This window comes from Plectropomus leopardus, chromosome 19 (assembly GCF_008729295.1).
Source record: "Plectropomus leopardus isolate mb chromosome 19, YSFRI_Pleo_2.0, whole genome shotgun sequence".
NCBI lineage: Eukaryota > Metazoa > Chordata > Actinopteri > Perciformes > Serranidae > Plectropomus > Plectropomus leopardus.
The window spans coordinates 27,195,967-27,207,319 of NC_056481.1; positions in this window are offsets into that span (position 1 = coordinate 27,195,967).

Sequence of the window (11,353 nt, forward strand, 5' to 3'; positions counted from 1 at the left end):
CCCATAAAAGGTTGAATCCGGTAAGCAGGGGAACAGCCCCCTATACTCCATATTTGGTTTCAATTCCGGAATATGATCATCGGAAAGTGACGAGTTTTACCGAGCTGAGCGAGAGAGAGAAAGCCGCCCCTGGCATAACCACAGGCAAATGAGCCGGCCAGAGGAGCGGAATCTCCTCCTCTGGCTGCGACAGGCTGCACGGCCTCGGAAACTTCTCTCAGTGACATTTGACTATGCTCTAGGAAAGAATAGATTTGGTTCAGTTAAATATAGTTACTCACAGCTATTTACAGTCAGAGAGAGGAAAACAATATTTGGGGGGGGGGGGGGGGGGGGGGGGCCGGGGGGGATGGGTGGGGGGGGGGGGGGGGGGGGGGGGGGGGGGGGGGGGGGGGGGGGGGGGGGGAGGGTGGGGGTGGGGGGGGGGGGGGGGGGGGGGGGCATGAGAAATAAACACACTGAAAGGGCTGAAATGGTGACAGAGGTTCACATACAGGAGGACACACTTCATTTATGTCTGATTAATCATATCATAACCAAAACATCATCGAAAAATAATAGTTTGCAGAATATGTACATGCTGCAATTGCTTATAATGTTTTCCATTATGAACACTGTAATTCTGCACTCTGTTTACCCTGTGAAACCTGAGCAAATTGCCTTGATTTCTTTCAAAGACGCTGTAAGAAGGCAATGAGCAATGAAAGAAGAAATGAGCAAGAAAAAACTTGGCAGGAGATTAGTAATAAGCACAGGAAAATTACTTAAAATTATAAATATATTAAAGAAGTAAAACAAAAGAAAAAAACCATGGCAAACAAGATAAGGAAAAAGTGTTGAGAAACTACAATAATTTTGTGACCTAATTTTGAATGTACACCTATGAATATTATAAATATAGTTTTTCTTATAGCTGTTTTCTTTTTCTTTTTCTTTTTTTTTTTTTGTCCCCTGGACATTTTTCCCCAGCTTTTTTTCAGATGTGCTTATTAGCCTCGGGAGAATTGCATGCCCTCCTGTGGCCTCATTGGGAACTGTCTCTCTGTCTCTCCCATCCTCCTCTGTGTGGTCTGGTAAAAGTCCCTCCGTGGGTGGAGAAAGTTGACAGACAGAAAACAGATAAGATTGGGCACCTTTGATGGAATATAGTTTCCATTTTGTGTCTGTTTGTGTGTTTGTGTGTGTTGCACAGAAACATCACACAAACACCACTCACGTTGTCATCTAAATATAGGTTTATTACTGAGGTTAGGGTGTAAGACTTTTGGAAAGTCAGATGTTCATTAAGAATGTCAGAGGGACCTTTCAGTGACCCTGCTGCTGCTGCTGCTGACACTAGATATCATATGGGCAGTTGAACTGGGAGAGTGGGAACTTCACATCAGAACCAGCTTTAAAGGCAAAGTCCGTGCACTCATACGCACATCTGGCTCCAGGTTTTGCGTTGCTCTCATGTACTTAAGAACAATAAAGGTAAAGAATAGTGCTGAAAAGAAAATCTACATGTATTTCAGCATTCATCAGTATGTAAGCTGCTCTGATCTTTCCGGAGGTACTACCAAAATCTACAGCTGCCTGTGACTGCTCATAGTGCTTGTGAAAATAAGGAATGTGCATAAATATAAATATTGCTTGTCTTTCTTAGAAATTAGGTCAGGTCAGGTCAGGTTGATTGGTGACTCTAAATTGGCTGTAGGTGTGACTGTGAGCGTGAAAGGTTGTGTGTTTATGAATGCCGGCCCTGCGATAGTCTGGCGACCTGTCCACAGTGTACCCCGCCTCACGCCCAGTGACAGCTGGGATAGGCTCCAGCCCCCCCGCGACCCTTACCAGGACAAGTGGTTACAGAAAATGAATATACTTATAATATTTATAATTACATATTCAAATTATGTTACATAATTTGCACTTTTCCAGGTCATTTTTTGTTTGTTTGTTGCTTTGTTTGTCTTTTTGTTTCTCAACTTTTTGAACACTTAAAAAAATATTTTTATTTATTTATTTTTTTGATAATTAATTTTTAGAATTTTATTACTAATTTTTCTTGTACTTTTTACTAATTTCTTTTTCTGCTTCAAAGGGATAAATAAGAGTGAATTTACAATATATGCATCAATACATGTCTTTAGTAGGCAATATACAGCATGCAGAATTTACAAAAACAGTGATATTTCCATGACAACTAGGCAACTTCATCTGGCAAGGAAGACCATGTTATAAGATCGAAAGCTCCAGAACAGCCACTGAGTGATCCTGTGCATCTTACAAGTTACTCAGTGCCTTTTTAGCCATGCTGTTAAAAGAAATCAAATCAATTTGATCAGCTTTCAAAAATTTAGATTCATGTGAAAGGTGTGTGAACACAGCACAAGTAAAGGGATGTCGATCCAGGTTTCAGAGGGTTAATCATAACTGCAACTGCTGCATCTGTTTTACACGTTTCTACTGCTGTTGGTTCAAATAATTATAAAAATGATGAAAGTGATCAAAGGGCACTGATATATCATTAATATTGCTTTTCAAGTCTGTATGTGTCTTTAAATCCAACACGAGGTGTGACTAATGACACAAGTGTTTAAATAGCTCCAGAGTGTCTCATTCACACACACATCTTTCACATTAATCAGTGCACCAGTCAATAAAGCCTGTCAATAACAGCTCTATTCATTTAACTCATGCCCTGATGCTCTCTGCCTGTGTGTCTGTGTGTGTCTGTCTGTGTGTGTTTGTGACTGTCATCAGAAGGTGGAAGAGGAACTGGAAATGGAAAAAAAAAGATATAGAGAGAAACCACTATTCTCACAGGGATCATAGTACAGCAGAACAGTGGTAAAACAGTCGGAGAAATATTGTGTAAATATATCAGACCTTGATAAAAGGTGTCAAGATTGACATGGTGAGTAGACGTTACAAATGACTGTCCCAAACATTTCAACAAAAGTCTGTTGAGCAGAGCAAAGAGTAAGAAGCGTCCCATTGTTAGAGACACCATTACAAGATATTTCAGGTGAATTCCAGTGTTAGGCCCTGTGCGCACAGGACTAGTATAATATGGGGACTTCTGGTAATTTGTAATAATTGCGGAGGATGTCTGTTTTGATATTTTAATATAAATTAGCAATATTAGTTAGTTAATTCTATTATCTGCATGGATTTTCTGCCTCTGTCCTGCTCAAGAAATATGGAGGTTGCAGTGGAAAATGAATGTTAAATGCTAAAAGAGCTCTGAGTGTTATTCTAAGTGTCTGACCACATTATGGAAAGGATCCCTACAGATATAGACCTTTTTGTCAAAGAGTAGGATTATCTTTGTTTAACCAGAAACTGCCCCGAAATTGCTATAAAAAGGAAATTAAAAAATTACTTTTCTTTTTACTGTCTCTGGTTTAAATGAGCCCCTCATTCACCCAGTTTGATGTACAAACATGCTGGCTCTACACACTAAAATTAGCCTAAGGCTGGCAGTGTGAACCCAACCTAAATGTTGTGTTCTCAAGATAAGCAGGACAAAAACACTGTGTCCTAAATGGATGCGACATGAGCAAAAGTCAGCGGCTATATCAGTTTCACTGCATTATTTTCGATAAGAATGTCCTTACTGTGAGCGTGCAGCATTTTCAACTGATTTTTGTTGGCTGACCCTTTTCTATTTTATCCCCGTTTCTTGCATTGAAAGTGCTGCAATGAATGAGGAACAGCTGATTCACTGAATTAGAATAAAGAGTTATCTATATGATACCACCTCGGTTCACTACAAAAACCCAAATAAGCTGGCTTCTGGCTGAAGGGAGATCGTATGAGATGCCCAGCTGAGCTTACTAGCAAAGTAGCTTATTTAGATGTAGCTAAAATTATATCCATACCTGTAATAGTGTTGTTGTGAATATGAATAAAAGGAAAGTAAGTACTAAGCCATCTTTTCAGTGGTTACGCCAGTGAGTGCACAGCTGATAAGTACGTGGTTTGTTTATTAATAAATGACCTAATAGTTCCACATTTAACGGATAGAGAGTGGACAGAGTGCGTCCGATGTAACGCAATGCAGTGCGATAGTCAGAAACCTGCTTGCTTTCAGGAGACAGTGTATGAGTTTACAGCCATGCTTTGTGAAATCTGACAAGTTGATTTTACCCTCAAACATTGAGGAAAAAGATTGCCTCGAAAAATGGGGGTAAAAATAATGTCTTAATTGAAATCTAAAATCTGTCTTAATTGATGTTCACTTTATATCTAGTTGTTCAGTTTACTCAAATTTAGTTATATTTACTTAATTTTGTAAAGTAAAAATGACAGGTTTAATTAAATTAGTCTATGAGTTTTAGTAACATCTGTTAACCAAGTTTATTGTGTTATATATCTGTATTCTGCTGGCTGCAAACTAGACAATCATATTTGTATTTTCTTAAACATGTTAAGAAAACAGAACTCAGATCTTCACAGTTCATCATTGGCTAAATCCTCTTTGTCATTATGAAGTGAAGTCAGACTAACTTGGTTTACTGAAGTTGCAAACACTTTGAAGGAACAAGATGACTTCGCTTATCATTTTTAAGTTACAACAGCTTCATAAAATTAAGTGAATACAGCTACATTTTGAGTAAACCTAACAATGAGACATTAAGTAAACATAAATTAAGATTTATATTTACATTCCTTTTCCAAAGCAGAAGGTTTCCATGATTATTTTTAAAAAGAACAACTTGTCAGATTTCACAGTCAAGCTTTGACTGAATGTTACTGTCAGTGTGCTTACAAGCAATGACAATGCTAACATGCTGATGTTTATGAGGTACAAGGTTAACCGCCTTAGTTTAGTGTGTTAGCATTTCATTGCAATTCACCATGGCTCAAGATAGCCATTTATGGATCACACCATAAACGAGACTATCTTCTGCTGATTTATTTTTAAAAAACAATACGACTGATGTCATAGTCATCTGTAATTATCAGACATGACAGAGTTATGTCATCGCTTATATTTGGCATCTGCCCCATAACAATTATTGTAACCTACAGCAGCAGCAACCCAGGGGAAATCCCTGTACTGTCCCTAAAAAATACTGACTTTACTGTTCTGTTACCGATAGTGTGCCTGTGTCAGTGGTAGATTAATATACACAACACTCAGAGTCTTAAAATATTACTATGAAGACTTAAAGTGTCCCTGTGTCTATAGTTACAAAACAAAGCCACTGAGACAGCAGCACAACTATTTAATTATCAGGTCAACTACATTGTGACTGTCAGTTCAAACAGAATCTATGCTGCCCTCCAGTGATTTTATACTGTCCAACCCAGCTCTCTGGATTGGAATTCGAAGCTGTGGACTCAGTGAAGACACTGTATACCAGGCATACTCAACTCGCTTTGCTTGGGAGCCACTTTTGCAAAATGATTTTAGGATGTTTCAAGACATTTCTGAGATTTTAGGACATTTCTATGGTTTTTGGACATTTCTTATACATTAGAGCATTTCTATGATTTTCGGAAATTTATTATACATTAGAGCTTTTCTCGTATTTTATGACATTTATTGGACTTTAGGACATTTCTAGGATTTTGGGATCCTTCTAAGATTTAAGCTAAGACCACAGTCGGGGTACAGGAGATTGTCCACTGGCACTTTTTAGATAAACAAGCTTAATTTTGATGCTGTTTTATGCACTCTGGCACCTTATGTTTATTAAAAGTACAAAAGCAATTCCCAGTGTGAGTCACCTTATTTTTATTATGAATTAGAAAATGGTTGGAGGGCCCTTTGAGGGCCAGATTTGGCCAGTGGGCCATAAATTGAGTATCACTGCCTTATACAGCTCTGAAAACATAGCATCATGGTTATCTTTCTCAAAATACGAGCTAGTTCACTTACAAGTGTTCCCACTCAGGTTATATCACTGCCATGAGTTTAATATACAATTATTTCCTTGTCTGTTTAATTGTCACAGACATCAAGAAAAACCCCTACACTGGATACAGTTTGCTTTTGTAGCCCACATACTTTCTCTGTGTGGGAGTGCAGCAAGTGGGGTGTGTGTGTGTTGATGTGTGTTACTGGGGTGGAGAGAGACGATGAGTGTGCAACTGTCAAAGTGAGAAAGCTAAATTGGTATAAATTTAAATCTGACCCATCTTGGAGTGACAGATCAACAAACAAGTGTCTGCCCCCACATATACACTGCTGACTTTCAATGCCCATAAATGGAGCACTGAAAGGCGTATTAAGGACTTTCAGTGGCCCACATATAATGTCATATTAGATATCATCAACCAGTCAGTATGATGGAGTTTGTTCCTCCACAGCTCCACAAAACAGCCTGAAAAATTTAACTTACAAGATTAAAAATTGAACACTGAACATTTTATTTTTCTTTCAAAAAAATGGAAAGAAGGCAATGAGCAACAAAAGAAGAAATAACCAAAAATAGCAAGAAATAATAAGAAAGTAAATTACTTGAAAATGTGTAAAATAAATAAATAAATGGTCTGGAGAAAGTGTTTAACAATTCTAATAATTCTATAACCTAATTTTGAATATTAACTATAATTAAAAATATAGTTTTCCCGTAGCTTTTTCATTTTTCCCTGAGATTTTTCCTTAGCTATTTAAAAATAATTTTCTAAATGTACTATTTTTTTGCAATTTGTGGAAAATTTCTTTCAAGTTGCTCATTCCCTTTTTTTCCAGATTGTTTTTTTTTTTTGGAAAAAAATGCATCAGTTTGCTTCAAAGGTTTAAATACTTGTGAAAGGTCTCTAAAAGCAGCACAAAAAGTGATGTTGCTTCAGGTTTTAAAACTTAACCTGCTGTCTCTGTCCTATTTCAGAAGTCAATAACTCACTCTATCATGTGCCCCTTAACACAAAGAGCCTTAATTTTCCACAAATGAGCATTGTTTTCAGCAGGAATATGCATCAGATAGTGATATATCAATAACATATAAAAGCTATGATTAAAGGAATGGATAAAAAATGGAAAAGTCTTCACATAAGAAATGTTGTGCTAATATTATGCTATAGCTAGAAAAAAAATCAAACTCAAGCCTTTAAAGAGACTACGTAACAAAAGCTGCAGGTAATTTGTGGCAGCAGCAGAAGCTTTGGTCCTTCATGAGTGTCACATAAGATGCATTCTGCCACAGTACTGTGGTTTGGTTATCTGAGTTCATCTTAATACATACACGTTACAAACATTACGCAAAGGAAAATAGACCAGATGCCTAAAAAGAGACTTCAGGTCAGAGTTATTTGTGAAACACAAGCTGTTAAGTGGCCTTTATACACAGCTGTATCGACTGAAAAAAGCACATCTGTTTGATGAGCAATGTAAGATGAAGAATGCAAAGTCTAAGTTTGGCTGATAAGGTCAGGGAAAGGTTGTGGTTGCAGAAATTTAGAAAAAAAAAAGAAAAAAGGATAGGTCAAAACCTAGTACAAAACGCTAGAGGGCTTTTAATCTGAAACAGGAAGTAGCCACATTCACTCAGCAGTACAAACTCGTCCACCAGCCCAACCTTGACACTTTGACACACTACTATTAAGGTACTATTAAGGTTCATGCACTTCATGAACTTCATGCACTCACCCTAAACACTGGTATTATAAACATTATTTTTGGGGACACTGGATTGATGGAAAAGGTCATGGAAGCACAAAATTCAAAAGGGCTCATCCCCTGAGGACCATGAATATCAGCAGCAAAGGTTTTGACAATGCAGTCGGCAGATGTTGCGATATCTTGCTGTAGAACAAAGTAGATCTACAGACTGCCAGTAAAAACACAAAAGGTGCGTTCAATTTCAATTTGTTTGGGCCATATTCACTTTTAAATGAAAATTTTGCATATATTAAAACATTCTTATGTATGATGAATAAATAGATTTATCTAATTTATGAAATATTCTGAACTCCAAGAGTATTTTGAATGTTCATGTTGCCTATCCTCAGTTAACTCCGTGCACCATTGTGTGGGCCAACGCGTCAAACATTTTTTCTTTATGTTGTGGGATAATACCCCACCCACACCACTCCTACCCAACATCCATTCTTCTTGTCATGTCAGTGCACATTGTTTATTAAAGCAACAATAGAAAAACAATCGACCTATCATCCAGCACTGGCCAACATTAATCCCAAGTCAAAAAAATCTTCTTGCCATATATTTATAAGAGCAAATTCATCCTTTCAGAGGAGGTTTTTCAGTCAGAGCATGTATTTTTGGAGACATTTTGTGCAGTGTTCCCAAGCTGATTTTGATTTAAATTGTCTCCAACTCTACAACTTTCAACTCTTTTGGGTCAAAACTGTTGTATATGAGGTTTTTATTTCACATTCATGTAAAATGAACGCAAAATGAGTTAAAATGACCACTGTTAGAAGGCTGTGCAGCAGAACATGGTGAGGCCCATCATGTTCTAATCTCAAGTCCTCACATATTGCAGCTTGGCAGAGGACTTCTGCATCAAAATATTATGTTCTAAGTATCCTTTTATGTCTGCTTTTTATGTTCTGGGATGCTGCTACCATGATGTCAAGAAGTGCACATGGTGGGATTATGTGGCACGTGATTATGTTTAGACGACACAAGCACATGTCAACCAACGCTGGGACATCAACAAACACACATGCTGGCACGGATGGTTAGGATTAATTGAAGGAGGCACATAGAAAGGTGCAGAAAAAAACAACACATTTAGACAGGAAGCAAACACCAGACTCCTGCATGAAAGTCTGATGTTTGCTGAACCCATCCACCCACCTCTCCTAGGTGCCTCGTTGTGATCTTAAGCCAAAAGCACTATAAAAGCAACTGTATTTCATGAGTTTGGAATGAGAACTGGTGGGACCAGGTGTGCATCAGAACATGGTGAGGCCAATGGAAAGTTAAATTTGGAAAAACACACTAGCCTACAGAGCTGGAGACAGGACATGATAAGCCTATATTAGTTAATAACCAGGGCCATTATTTGCTTGAACCACTGAACTCAACAGACTTATATTAGGGACAGGCATCCTTATGAGACACGCATTTATTTCCTTCCACATAAAACTGTTTCTCAGCAAAGATGGAAATACGATTAAATTGTTTCATTAAACCTTTTTTTGAGCCTCCCTTGTTTTATTTTGCAGGTATTACCCTTGTCTTTGGTGCTCATAGTTTCAGTAAAATGAACTGAATGAATTGTAGATAATCTTACCAAGCTAACAATGTGTGTAGCATGTCCATATTAACAATAGTTTAAACTTTTATATTTGTGTGCATTATCTAAGCAGCTAACTATCATTATTTCAAGCAGGTAGCCAACAACCTATAACAACCAACTATAAAAATTAACTGCATGGTAACAAGGCCACTATTTTAGACAGGCCATTATTTGTCAACATGTGTAGCCACACGGGCTAGTAAAAGGAACCGGGTGTCGACTTGGGACTAGACTTACATTTATCTTTTTTTTTTTTAAATAGTTAAATAACTGAGATGTAGCATATTCTACAGTGAGCTGTAGAAGTGTAAGTTGGTTTTTGAACTATGGACTGAACCAGACTAGCTGTTCCCCCTGCTTACAGTCTTTATGCTAAGCTAGGCTAACCATGCTTTTGTCTGTGTTTAAAACACAGACATGAGATTGAGGTTCTCATCTTACTCTGCCAAAGAAGAAAATAACTTATTACCTGAACTATTCTTTAAAGAAATATCCATAATACAGTATAAAAATATCAATGTTAGGAATATTTACTGTGAAGAGTTATGTATTCTGCTTTGTTTCCATCCTTGCCATTATATCTTTCTCATCTCTTTTGATGCTACTCATGTTGAAACTCATCTGGACAGACCTGTGGCAACTAATTCAAAGCAACAGCACATGCACTGACCATGAAGCCGGAAGCTGACTCTTTGATCTAGAGCTGCAGGTCCTCCAAAGACACTTCAACAGGACGGTCTTTCTAACCGCCACACTAGTGCCCACTGGAACACACACTCATGCCATTTTCCTTGAGGTGGAAGATCATTCCCCTAATTCTGAAAGTCAACGCTTTTAAATCCATAATTCTTTCTTGAAAGCAGCTTTCCTGCCACTATGACTGTCAGCTTTGTTGCATCCCGGACTGACAGCTTTCATTGCTCGCTGTGTGAAACATGAAAGCCAGTGGAAACGCTCTGATATCATTCCAAGATTGAGGACAAGAAAAGAAGAGAGAGAAATGGATAAAAGAAGAGCTGCAGAGTGGGAAAGCTCGGTGACACAGAGACAGGCCTTGTCTCAGCCAGCCTCAACAGCAGCTTTGTGAGTGGTCAAACTTTTATATTTTATACTGTAACTGTTATTGTTCTGCATAACTGTGCTGAATCCATAATATTCGTCCCCAGATTTCATATATTGACAAGAATTTGTGTATTTTTTCATGTGATTTACTTTAAGGGATAACTGAACACTTGTGGAAATACTAACTGTGTTGACTTTTCTGACTGTGCTGAGACAGAACGTGAAGCAAAATTAAGAAGTGGCATAATGTCATACCGTGGTGGCATGAATTGGCACAAAAATGTCTGTGCAAGTTAAAAATGTCCCTCCTTTCAAGCCTTTTTAAGATGTTTTAGAGGTGTTGGTAGGTATAGGTTTAAATGTTGGACAGAACCAGGCTAGCTGTGTCCTCCTGCATTAAGTCTTTATGCTATGCTAAGCCTACTATCCCCTGACACCAGCTTTGTCCCTAACACACAGACTCACTTGAATGAAAGCAAATGCATTTTTTTCTGATTTGTTGAACTATTCTTTCTTTGGTAGTACTGATTTATTTGTTGACGTTATTACAATATCCACTGGACATTCTATATACTGTAGATTAACCCTTTGAAATCTTGGCAAATAATTGATTTCTTTCGAAAACATGGGAGGAAGTTACAAGAACATACCTGAAATGTAGAAAAAAAAGTACAATAAACATGTAAAAAGAAAAAAAGTTACTCTCCCATATAAATAAATAATGAAAGAAAGAAATATAAAACAGTTAATAATATATATTTTTTAAATAACTAAATTTTTTAAGCTAAAAATGTACCCCCCAATAAATAAATAAATAAATAAATGTAAAGATAAACAGCGAATAATTCTAATAATAATAGTATATATAAATATAATAAATATATATATCTTTTTATATTATTATTATTATTTTTATATTATTATTTTTTCTTGTAATATTTTCTGTCTATTTTTCTATCTGTCTGTCTGTCTCTCTCACCCTCTCAACAAATTTTCATCTAGTTTTCTTTTCCCTAATTTCTTGTAATTTGTGGGACATTTCTTGCCAAGATAGTGTAGATAGAAAGATGGAACAGGAAGCGAGCAAGGAG